Genomic DNA, 11,942 nt, shown 5'->3' with positions numbered 1-11,942 from the left:
CAACTACAGGATTGGACAACCACGAAGGATGGAGCACTCCTCTGACAAGGCCTGCTGCTTCCAATTTCTTGATTTCTTCTGCGATGAATTCTTGGCGCTCCACTGCCTGTTTCCTAACTTTCTGCTTGACGGGCCGCGCATGAGGACAGACAGCAAGGTGGTGCTCGATTACTTTCCTGGGAACACCGGGGATGTCAGACGGTTGCCACGCAAACACGTTGACGTTCGCCCGTAGGAAAGCAACGAGCGCGCTTTCCTATTTAGGGTCGAGAGTGGCACTGATGGTGAAAGTACCACTAGTGCCGTCCTCCTTGGCGGACACCTTCTTGGTCTCAGGTGGGGCTGCCATTGCCTTCTTACACTTGCCGGTGGAGCTCGATGGTGCGTCCTCGACGGTAGCGCAGCACTCCAAAGAGGTGCGCTTGCTAGAGTGGGCATCAGAACTCTTGCCGGACTTGGTCTTCTTCTTCCCCCCGGGAGCTTCAGCGGCAAGTGATTTGCGATCTGTTGCAGCTGCTGCTTCCCGGTAGATCTTGTCGGCGCAGATAAGAGCATCCTTCTTGTCGCCAGGGACAGAGATGACACTTATCGGGCCTGGCATCTTCAGCATGTTGTATGTATAGTGAGAGGCTGCCATGAATTTGGCGAGCGCTGGACGGCCGAGTATCCCATTGTAAGGCAATGGAAAGTCAGCAACGTCAAAAGTGACCCTCTCAGTCCTGAAGTTCAACTCGCTGCCAAATGTTACTGGCAACGTGATCTTTCCCTTCGGCTTGCTCCTTCCCGGATTGATTCCTTGGAATGTACCAGTCTCTTCGAGCTCGCTGTCAGGGATCTGGAGTTTCTGGAGCACCGCGGAGGAGATCAGATTCAAGCCGGCCCCACCGTCAACTAGCATCTTAGAGACCTTGAGGTTGCGGATAGTTGGTGAAACCAACATCAGCAAGCACCCGATCGCAGTTATGCGATCAGGGTGGTCCTCAATAGCAAAGATGATAGGCGTGCTGGACCATTTCAGAGGCTTTCGTGACTCGACGGGTGGTTCTGCTGCATTGACTTCCCGCACCCATTGCTTGAGCTGGCGGTGTGAAGTATGCAGAGAAGCACCGCCGTCAATGCACAGGACCTCTGTGGCTTTCTGGAACTCCTGCTCGTCGGTCTCATCATCATCCATATCTTCGTCGTCGACGTCATCTTCATCCTTGTCGCGGCCACGAGGAGGCCGGTCTCCTTGCCGCTGCTTGGCCTTGCCGCGGCGTCCTCCTCGGCTGGGACGTTTCTTGCCAGCTCCTCCAGCACCTTCCTGGGCCTTCTCCTTGTCGCGCCGCTCGTACTCAGCCTTCTGCTGCTCAACAAGCTGCTCAACCTTCTTGCAGCTCTAGAGATCATGGCCTTTGGTGCGGTGGATCTTGCAGTACTGCTTGTTGGTGCCGTCCTGCTTGTTGGCGACCGCCACAGCGTGGTGGTCGGTGCCCGCGGCAATCTCCTTGCCGGAGCTACCAGCTTTGGCTTTCTTGCCGGACTGCTCAACGACTAGCACCTCTTTACCTTTCTTCTTTCTGTTATTTCGCCGCCGGTTTTTCCTTGCCGGGGCAGTCTCCTCGCTATCAGATCCTGCTGTTCCTGTATTCTCTCCGGGGAGTCTCCTCCCTTCCTCAGCACGTGCACACTTGTTGGCCAGGCCATATAGCTCACTGACGTCTCTGATCTTGCACATCGCCATCTCCTCCCGCATCCTGCGGTTTCGCACGTTTTGATGGAACGCGCTGATTACCGCGGCAGGGTGGACATCTGGGATGTTGTGTTGTACGTTGCTGAATCTCTGAATGTACTTGCGCAGGGGCTCTCCTTCCTTCTGGGCAAGCAGATGAAGATCGCTCTCTTGGCCATGAGGCTTGTGGCCGCCTGTAAAGGCGCCGACAAACTGATGGCACAGATCTGCCCAGGAAGATATGGAGTTGTCCGGCAAGTGCATGAGCCAGGATCTGACATTGGGTTTGAGTACCACCGGGAAGTAGTTGGCAAGGATCTTGTCGTCTCGCCCCCGGCAGCCTGCACCGCGATGGTGTAGATGCTGAGGAACTCCGACGGATGCGTCTTGCCGTCGTACTTCTCTGGCACGTCTGGTTTGAAATTTTTCTTACTGGGCCACTGGACTTGCCGCAGCTCACGAGTGAACGCAGGGCAACCTACCGCGTACGGCAAGTCGCCTGGTTCCCCTGGCGCATGCATGTCGACAGAGGGCCCAGCGCGCTGGTCAGATTGACGCCGCGCTTCTCTTCGTCGCTTGATGCGAGTTCGAGCGTCTTCCTGCTGTCGATCGTGAAGAACTTGGCGCTGATCTAGACGAGCTCGTGGATCCGACGATGCGGTGGAGTCACTGTCGAGGTGGATCCGGCGAGTCGGCGATCTTGGCCTTCGGGGTGGAGAGTGCATGGTGGTTGCACCCCCACCAGTTTCCTCGCCGCCGGCTCGTGCCTGGCAGTCCTGCCGCGGCAGCGATGTATTCGGCTACCGTCGAGTGTCGCCGTTGGTGTAGCCGATGAGACTCTGAATGGTGGCCCTCCATTCATCGATCTTGTCCGACGTCGGAGGGTAATCCAGGAGCAGTTGAGCTCGCGCCAAAGCTTCTGCTGGAGTGGTGGGCGGCAGTGGCGGACGGTGCGAGGAGCGGGATATGCTCGGACTTCTAACTATGTTAGAAGGAGCAGTATCCGTCCAGGCGACCGTGTCTCGCTCGTGCCGGCACATTGACGTGCATGCTGGTCTTGAGCGCCCCGGGATCCACCAGCTTGATCTTGGTCCAACAAACGTATGGTACTGCGAATACCATGACGCTGTTGGTCCTGCGCCTCCTGAGATGGGCGCGGAATATGCATAGATGTCGAGGTCTGCGCCGCCTTGCCCTTGGACCTGGCAGCGTCGTGAGCTCCCTCGTCGATGTCCGTTCTTCCGCCGGCATCTACCCCACCACCCGTTTGCTCCGGTGGCGGTGGGATCGGGGCGGACGAAGCAGCTGCCTCCGAAGCCTTCTTCTTCGGTGGCATGTCGATGAAGAAAATGAAGATCTAGCTCGTGTGAACGCCGGATCAGGTTCACACAATCTCGACGCCCCCTACCTGGAGCGCCAAAGATGTCGGGGAAACTGATCCACGAACACCTATGGGACCGGCGGACCGAGCCCCTTTCGGTTCGGCGGGGGGCGGAGCTCGCACGAAGAGCAGATCGAGGCAAAGCACACGAGCAGTTTACCCAGCTTCGGAGCTTTTCGGAAAGATAATACTCCTACTGCTGCTTGTCTTGTTGTATTGAGTTCTTGCTCGGGAGCGCTGAGTGCTACAGTACACACGAGCTGCTAACGAGACCGAGCGTGAGTGTTTTCTGGCCTCGAACTGAGCTGAACCCCCTCTACGTTGCGCATGGGCCTCCTTTTATATGCTCAAGGGGTCACCGACAGGTGGCAACGTAAACAAGGGTAAAAACATAAAAAGAGAGGTGGTTGGTACAGCTACCTGTACAGTGTATCCTACCTAACCCTGACGGCAGGGGACAAGGGCATTAAATGCCCGTCTGTGTCGCCCAAACAGTGCAGAAAAGGACCGTCAGGGGCGCCACCGCTTGCCACAATGGCAATCTTGTCAGCATCGCATGCCACCGCGCACCGCTGGCTGCATAGCCTCCCGCCACGCGTGCCTGGAAAGGCCCCCAGGGCGACACGTTGGTGGATGCGCTGGAGCGTGGGCACAAAGTGGCCGCTTGCTGTGGCAAGTGCCTTGCCGCGGTCGTTGTCTTGTCGCACCCGGAAGCTTGTCGCTCATCGGGCCTTGCCGGGACGCGTGGTGCATCGTGGCAAGTTCCTTGAGATGCCTCGGTTGGCCTTCCTGGCAAGCTCCTCTTGCCGGGGCCTTGTCTTCTTGGCTTGAATACTTTGTTCTTGAATGGCTTCAAAGGGACCACGGAGGACCCTGGCGGTCACCCGGCAAGCCCTTGCCGCGAGGCGCTGCAACTGCCCGTGCACAAGTTCGGGGTACTAGGGTACCCCTACTCTAGTACACCGACACTAAATGACATTGTGAATATGGTTAGTTCATAATCTTTTCTGAAAACCTGAACATCAGTTAGACATATTTGCAACAACAAGATCAAATAGTTTGTAAAAAATTTCTTTATCACTTTCAGTTTGTCAACTGAGTTGCTTGAGAGAAAGCAATGGGTTAAGCTTGGGGGAGTTGATACGTCTCCATCGTATCTACTTTTCCAAACTCTTTTGCCCTTGTTTTGGACTCTAATTTGCATGATTTGAATGGAACTAACCCAGATTGACACTGTTTTCAGCAGAATTGCCATGGTGTTATTTTTGTGCAGAAATCAAAGTTCTCGTATTGACCTGAAAATTTACGGATAATTTTTGTGGAATAAATAAAAAATGCTGGCGCAAAAAGTTACCAGTGGGGGTCCACCCAGAGGCCACAAGCCTGGGGGACGCCCCTAGGTCGCGCCTGGAGGGCTTATGGGCCCCCTGGAGCTCCTCCGACCCTAACTCCAACTCTATATAACCCTATTCAGGGAGAAAAAAACCCAGAGAGAAGGATTCATCACATTTTACAATATGGAGCTGCCGCCGCCTCCTGTTCTTCATTGGGAGGGCTGATCTGGAGTCCGTTCGGGGCTCCGGAGAGGGGAATCCGTCGCCATCATCATCATCATCAACCTTGCTCCATCGCCAATTCCATGACCCTCACCGCTGGGGGTGAGTAATTCCATCGTAGGCTTGCTGACGGTGATGGGTTGGATGAGATTTATCATGTAATCGAGTTAGTTTTGTTAGGGTTTGATACCTAATATCCACTATGTTCTGAGATTGATGTTGCTATGACTTTTCTATGCTTAATGCTTGTCACTAGGGCCCGAGTGCCATGATTTTAGATCTGAACCTATTATGTTTTCATGAATATATGTGAGTTCTTGATCCTATCTTGCAAGTTGTAGACACACATTCAAGCTTTTAAATCTAGGCTGATACGACTGATATATAAGCTGATATATCACTTTTGGGGCTCTAACGATATAAACATAACATATCATTTTGTAAATATCATTTTCAAACATATCATCCGATTGGACCAAAATATCGACCAGTATGGCTGATATCTAGCCCGATATGTCCACCGATATAGAACTATACATAGGTGACAACAATTATTTATTAGAATGCTGTGAAATAAGATTATGCATTTACAACTTCATTATATATTTTCAAAGCCATGCACTATGTTTCGTACAAATATATATATATCATATTATTTTTAATCATAGAGTAAGGATTTTGTGAATATTTCCTTAATAGTTTCTTAATCAACAAGTTAATAAACTAGCAATCTAAAAAGTGTCCTGTTAAAGCATTGACATCATACATTTTGTTTCACTAAAAATAAATACTGTGAACAATAACAACGGGAAAGAACTAGACATGTTTTCTCTAATATATCTACATGTCTTCCGATATATCACCCAATATCCGACATCCGATATGTCAAAGCCAAACCGATATGAACCCGATATCCGATATTTTGAAGCTTTCACCTATTACGCGTTATGATCCGCATACCCCAAGGTGACAATAATTGGGATTCTTTCTAGTGATTACCGTAGTTTGAGGAGTTCATGTATTCACTAAGTGGTAATGCTTTGTTCCAGTTCTCTATTAAAAGGAGGCCTTAATATCCCTTAGTTTCCATTAGGACCCCGTTGCCATGGGAGGGTAGGACAAAAGATGTCATGCAAGTTCTTTTCCATAAGCACATATGACTATATATGGAATACATGCCTACACTATATTGATGAATTGGAGCTAGTTCTGTGTCACCCTAGGTTATGACCGCTACATGATGAATATCATCCAACACAATTATCATTGTCGATCCAATGCCTATGAGCTTTTCACATATTGATCTTTGCTAAGTTACTTTCGTCGCGCTGCTATTACAATCACTACAAAATTGTTATTGCTACTGTTACTATTGTTACAGTTACTTCCATACTACTTCGCTACTAAAAACTTTGCTATAGATATTAAGTCCTTCAGGTGTGGTTGAATTGACAACTCAATTGCTAATACTCATGAATATTCTTTGGCTCCCCTTGTGTCGAATCATAAATTTGGGTTGAATACTCTACCCTCGAAAACTATTGTGATCCCCTATAATTGTGGTTATCAGGCCACATGAGAAATCATGTTGCAAGTAATCATGTGAATTTGATATGTGTTCGATATTTGATGATATGTGGTGTTATGTGAACGTCCACTACATGACACTTCACCATCTTTGGGCCTAAGGGAATGCATTGTGGAGTAGTTAGTAGATGATGGGTTGCTGGATGGAGAAAAGCTTAAACCCTAGTTTATGCGCTATTTTGTAAGGGGCTTATTTGGATCCATATGTTTAATGCTATGGTTAGATTTTATCTTAATACTTCTTTCATAGTTGTGGATGCTTGCGAGGGGGTTAATCATAAGTGGGAGGCTTGTTCAAGTAAGAATAGCACCCAAGCACCATTCCACCCACATATCAAATTATCAAAGTAGTGAATGTGAATCAAACCAACATGATGAAAGTGTGCTACTTCTTGAGCTTGCGTTGGTTTTTCCCTTGAAGAGGAATGGGTGATGCAGCAAAGTAGAGATAAGCATTTCCCTATGTTTGAGAAGCAAGGTATGAATCCAGTAGGAGGTACACACAAGTATCCAATCTATGCACCTGCACAAACAATCGAAACACTTGCACCCAACATGATAAAGGGGCCGTCAATCCCTTCACGGTCACTTGCAAGGATGAGATCTAATACAGATAGATATAAAAGATTAATAAAATGTAAAACAAAAGAAAAGTAAATAAATCACAACAAGGTATTTTATGGGTTTTTTGGTTTATATATCTGAAAATATATGATGGGAAATAGACACGGGGGGCATAGGTTTCACTAGAGGCTTCTCTCTTGAAAGCAAGCAATACGGTGGGTGAACAAATTACTGTCAAGCAATTGATAGAAAAGCGCAAAGTTATGATGATATCTAAGGCAATGATTATGCATATAGGCATCACGTCCATGTTAATCAGAGCGAAACGATTCTGCATCTACTACTATTACTCCACACATCGACCGCTATCCAGCATGCATATAGATTATTAAGTTCGTAAGAACGGAGTAACACCTTAAGTAAGATGACATGACGTAGAGGGATAAACTCAAGCAATGTGATGAAAACCCCATCTTTTTACCTTTGATGGCAACAATACAATACATGCCTTGCTACCCCTACTTTGTCACTGGGTGAGGACACCGCAAGATTGTACCCAAAACTAAGCACCTCTCCCATTGCAAGAAGAATCAATCTAGTCGGCCAAACCAAACCGATAACCCGAAGAGAAATACAAAGATATCAACTCATGCATATAATAATTCAGAGAAGATTCAAATAATATTCATAGATAATCTAATCATAAATCAAAGAATATTACCGCTGATAGATCTCCAAGAACATCGAGGAGAACATTGTATTGAAGATCAAAAAGAGAGAAGAAGCCATCTAGCTACTAGCTATGGACCCGTAGGTCTGTGGTAACTACTCACGCTTCATCGGAAGGGCAATAGAGTTGATGTAGAAGCCCTCCATGATTCCTCCGACAGGATGCCGGAAAAGGCCCCAAGATGGGATCTCACGGGTACAGAAGGTTACGACGGCGGAAAAGTATTTTGGTGGACGCTTCTGGTCATTTGGGAATATTTGGGAATTTATAGAAAAAGAATTAGGGTTGGAGGAGTTCCATGGGGCCCACAAGCCAGGGGCGCGCCCTGAGGGCTTGTGGAGCTCTCGGGACTCTTCTGGCCCCCTCTCCAAGTTTGCTGGGTGTCTTCTGGTCCAAGAAAAATCATCGCGAAAGTTTTATTCTGTTTGGACTCCTGTTGATATTCCTTTTCTGTAAAAGTCAAAAACAAGGAAAAAACAGAAACTGGCACTGGGCTCTAGATTAATAAGTTAGTCCCAAAAATAATATAAAATAGCATATTCGATACGTCTCCAACGTATCTATAATCTTTGATTGTTCCATGCTATTATATTATCGATCTTGGATGTTTTATATGCATTTATATGCTACTTAATATTATTTTGGGGACTAACCTATTAACCTAGTGCCCAGTCCCAGTTTCTGTTTTTTCCTTGTTTTTGAGTTTTGTAGAAAAGGAATATCAAACGGAGTCCAAACGAGCTAAAAATTTATGGTGATTTTTTATGGACTAGAAGAAGTCCTGGAAGCACAAGAGTTGGGCCAGAAGAGTCCCGAGTCAACAAAAAGGGTGGAGGATCCACCCCCCTAGGGCACGCCCTTTGCCTTGTCGCTGATTCGTGGACCCCCCTGACGTGAAACCGATGCCAAAAATTCCTATAAATCCAGAAACCCCCAGATAGAAACCTAAATCTAGAGTTCCACCGCCGCAAGCCTCTATAGCCACGAAAAACCAATCGGGAGCCCGTTCCGGCAACCTGCCAGAGGGGGAAACCATCACCGGTGGCCATCTTCATCATCCCAACGGTCTCCATGACAAGGAGGGAGTAGTTCACCCTCGGGGTTGAGGGTATGTACCAGTTGCTATGTGTTTGGTATTTCTCTCTCTCTCTCTCTCTCATGTTCTTGATTTGGCACGATCTTGATGTATCCCGAGCCTTGTTACTATAGTTGGATCTTATGGTGTTCTTCCCCCTCTACCTTCTTGTGATGAATTGAGTTTTACCTTTGAGGTTTCACTATTATCGGATTGAATACTATTATGGATTTGAAAACACTTGATATATGTCTTGCATGGGATACCCGTGGTAACAATGGGGTATTCTATTGATTCACTTGATGTATGTTTTGGCACTCAACTCGCGGATTCCCGAGGTGACATTGGGGTAATCTATGCATATGTGTTAATGCACCTTTTCGTCCTTGTTTCTCCGGTAGAAATCTTGGGCACTCTTTGAGGTTCTTTGTGTTGGATTGAATATGATGAATCCGTAGTTGTTTGAGGCATATCGTATAATTGACCCACGGTTACTTGTGGTGATATTGGAGTATCTAGGTGACATTAGGGTTTGATTGATGTGTGTCATATGGTGTCATTTTACTACGAACTCTAGGGCTGTTTGTGACACTTATAGGAATAGTTCAATGGATTGATCAGAAAGAATAACTTTGAGGTGGTTTCGTACCCTGCAAGCAATTTCATCTTATATTCTCCGTGATAGGAACTTTGGAGTGACTTTTGTTGCATGTTGATAGATTGCCATATGATCTAATTATGTTATCATTGTTGAGAGAACTTGCACTAGTGAAAGTTTGAACCCTAGGCCTTGTTTTCAAGCATTGCAATACCGTTTTCGCTCACTTTTGTTACTTGCTGCCTTGTTTTATTATATATTTTCAGATTATAAAAACCCATATCTACCATCCATACTACACTTGTATCACCATCTCTTCGCCAAACTAGTGCACCTACACAATCTACCATTGTATTGGGTGTGTTGGGGACACAAGAGAATCTTTATTATTTGGGTGCAGGGTTGTTTGAAAGATACCGTCTTCATACTATGCCTCCCACGGATTGATAAACCTTAGGTCATCCACTTGAGGGAAATTCTCTACTGTCCTACAAACCTCTGCGCTTGGAGGCCCAACACGAGTCTACAAGAATAAGGTTGCGTAGTATACATCAAGCTCTTTTCTGGCGCCGTTGCTGGGGAGGTGAGTGCTTGAAGGTATATATTTAAATCTTGCAATTGAATCTTTGAGTTTCTTGTTTTATCACTAGTTTAGTCTATAAAAGAAAACTAAAAAATGGAATTGAGGTTGCCTCATATGCTTCATCTTTTTAATGTCTTTAGTGAAAATGATGGAAAGGAAAATTGTGCTCAAGTGTTAGAAGAAGAAGTATATAAAATGTTTGGCATAAAATCTTTGAATGATGAGCATGATTTAAAATGCAATGCTGTTAGTATGAATTTTTTGATATCCATGATGCTAATGATATACAAAGACATAAGCTTGGGGATGCTATGCTTGATGAAGATGATATTTTTAGTCCCCCAAGTTTTGATGAGCAAATTTATTATGATGATAGCATGCCTCTTATTTATGATGATTATAATGATGAATGTGGGTTTGGAAGAGTGTCAACTCTAGGTAATGATCCCACTATTTTGGAGGCTGTTGTATCTTTTCACAATATTGATATAAGTGGATTTGGAGAGGTCATGACTTTATTTAGTGATGAATGCACTATCTTGGCAGATGTTTCAATTGATTATGACAACAAAGTTGCTATGTATGATGATTATTGTGATGACATGTATGCTATAAAGAATAATGATAACCATGAAACTTGTTATCTTGATTTTAATTTTCAATTGGATTATGCCTCGCATGATAGTTATTTTGTTGAGTTTGCCCCCACTACTATTCATGAGAAGAAATTTGCTTATGTGGAGAGTAATAAAAATTCTATGCTTGTGCATCATGAAAATAATGCCTCAGGTGATAGTTATATTGTTGAATTCATTCATGATGCTACTGAAAATTATTATGAGAGAGGAAGATATGCTTGTAGGAGTTGCAATAATATCAAGTTTCCTCTCTTTGTGTTGAAAGTTTTGAAGTTATGCTTGTTTTGTCTTCCTATGCTAGTTAATTCTTGCTCCCATAAATTGTTTGATCACAAAATCCCTATGCATAGGAAGTGGGTTATACTTAAATGTTCTCGTCATATGCTTCATGATGCTCCTGCTATGTTTCCATTCTTATCTTTCATGTGAGCATCATTGAAATCATCATGCCTAGCTAAAATGGCATTAAAGAAAAGTGCTTGTTGGGAGACAACCCAACACCATTACCTAATGTTTTTGCATGTTCACATGATTAGGCTACTGCATTAATCATGTTTTATAGCTTTTATTTCAATAAAGTGCCAAGTAAAGCCTTTGGGATAGTGTGGATGATAGTTGACTTGATTCTGTGCAAAAACAGAAACTTTTGCTCCTTGTACAGGAATTTTGAAAATTCACTGGAACGTGATTTTGATCTGAATTTTTTATACAAGATTGATATACAAATTGTCTATGTTTTCCTAATTTTTCAGAATTTTTGGAGTTACAGAGATATGGAAAGTTTCCAGATTACTACAGACTGTTCTCTTTTTGACAGATTCTGTTTTCATTGTGTTGTTTGCTTATTTTGATGAATCTATGGGTAGTATCGGAGGGTATGAACCATGGAGAAGTTGCAATACAATAGGCATAACACCAATATAAATAAAGAATGAGTTCACAACAGTACAAAAAGTGGTGCTTTTATTTTGAGTTTTCTGTTGAGTTTTGTGTTGTGAAGTTTTGAAGTTTTGGGTGAAGTTTCAACACTACAAAAAAAGACACATTCGTGACATTTTGGGCCGAACGAAAGTTTTTTCTATCATCCATATGACACTTCTATGACGATAATTGTGACAAAACCCGGTATCATCATAGATGTGGTGGGCTCCTACTTCTATGACAAAAAATCATGACAGAAAATGGACTTTTCGTCCTGGGCGGGCCGGAGGCGCAGCTGCATGACATTCTTTGGGCCGTCCATGACGGAAAAACCATGGTAGAAGCTAGGGGAGGAAAATTTCGGGGAGTTGCCGATTACGGTGGGAGGTCGGGAGCGGAGCGATGCACGTTTCTCTCGTACGTACACGCGTGTGTGCGAGGCGTTGGCTCTAACTGAAGCCGAGCGAGGCGTTGGGCTCTAACTGAACCCGAGCGATTGCACTGCAGGCTACGAGTTACTGAACCCGAGCGATCGATCGATGGCTGTTAACTGAACCCGATGGAGCGATTCCTTCGCTACTGCTGGTAACTGAAGCCG

The sequence above is a fragment of the Triticum dicoccoides genome, chromosome 1B (genome assembly GCF_002162155.2).
Source record: "Triticum dicoccoides isolate Atlit2015 ecotype Zavitan chromosome 1B, WEW_v2.0, whole genome shotgun sequence".
In the NCBI taxonomy this organism is placed as follows: domain Eukaryota; kingdom Viridiplantae; phylum Streptophyta; class Magnoliopsida; order Poales; family Poaceae; genus Triticum; species Triticum dicoccoides.
This window is presented reverse-complemented; position numbering follows the sequence as displayed.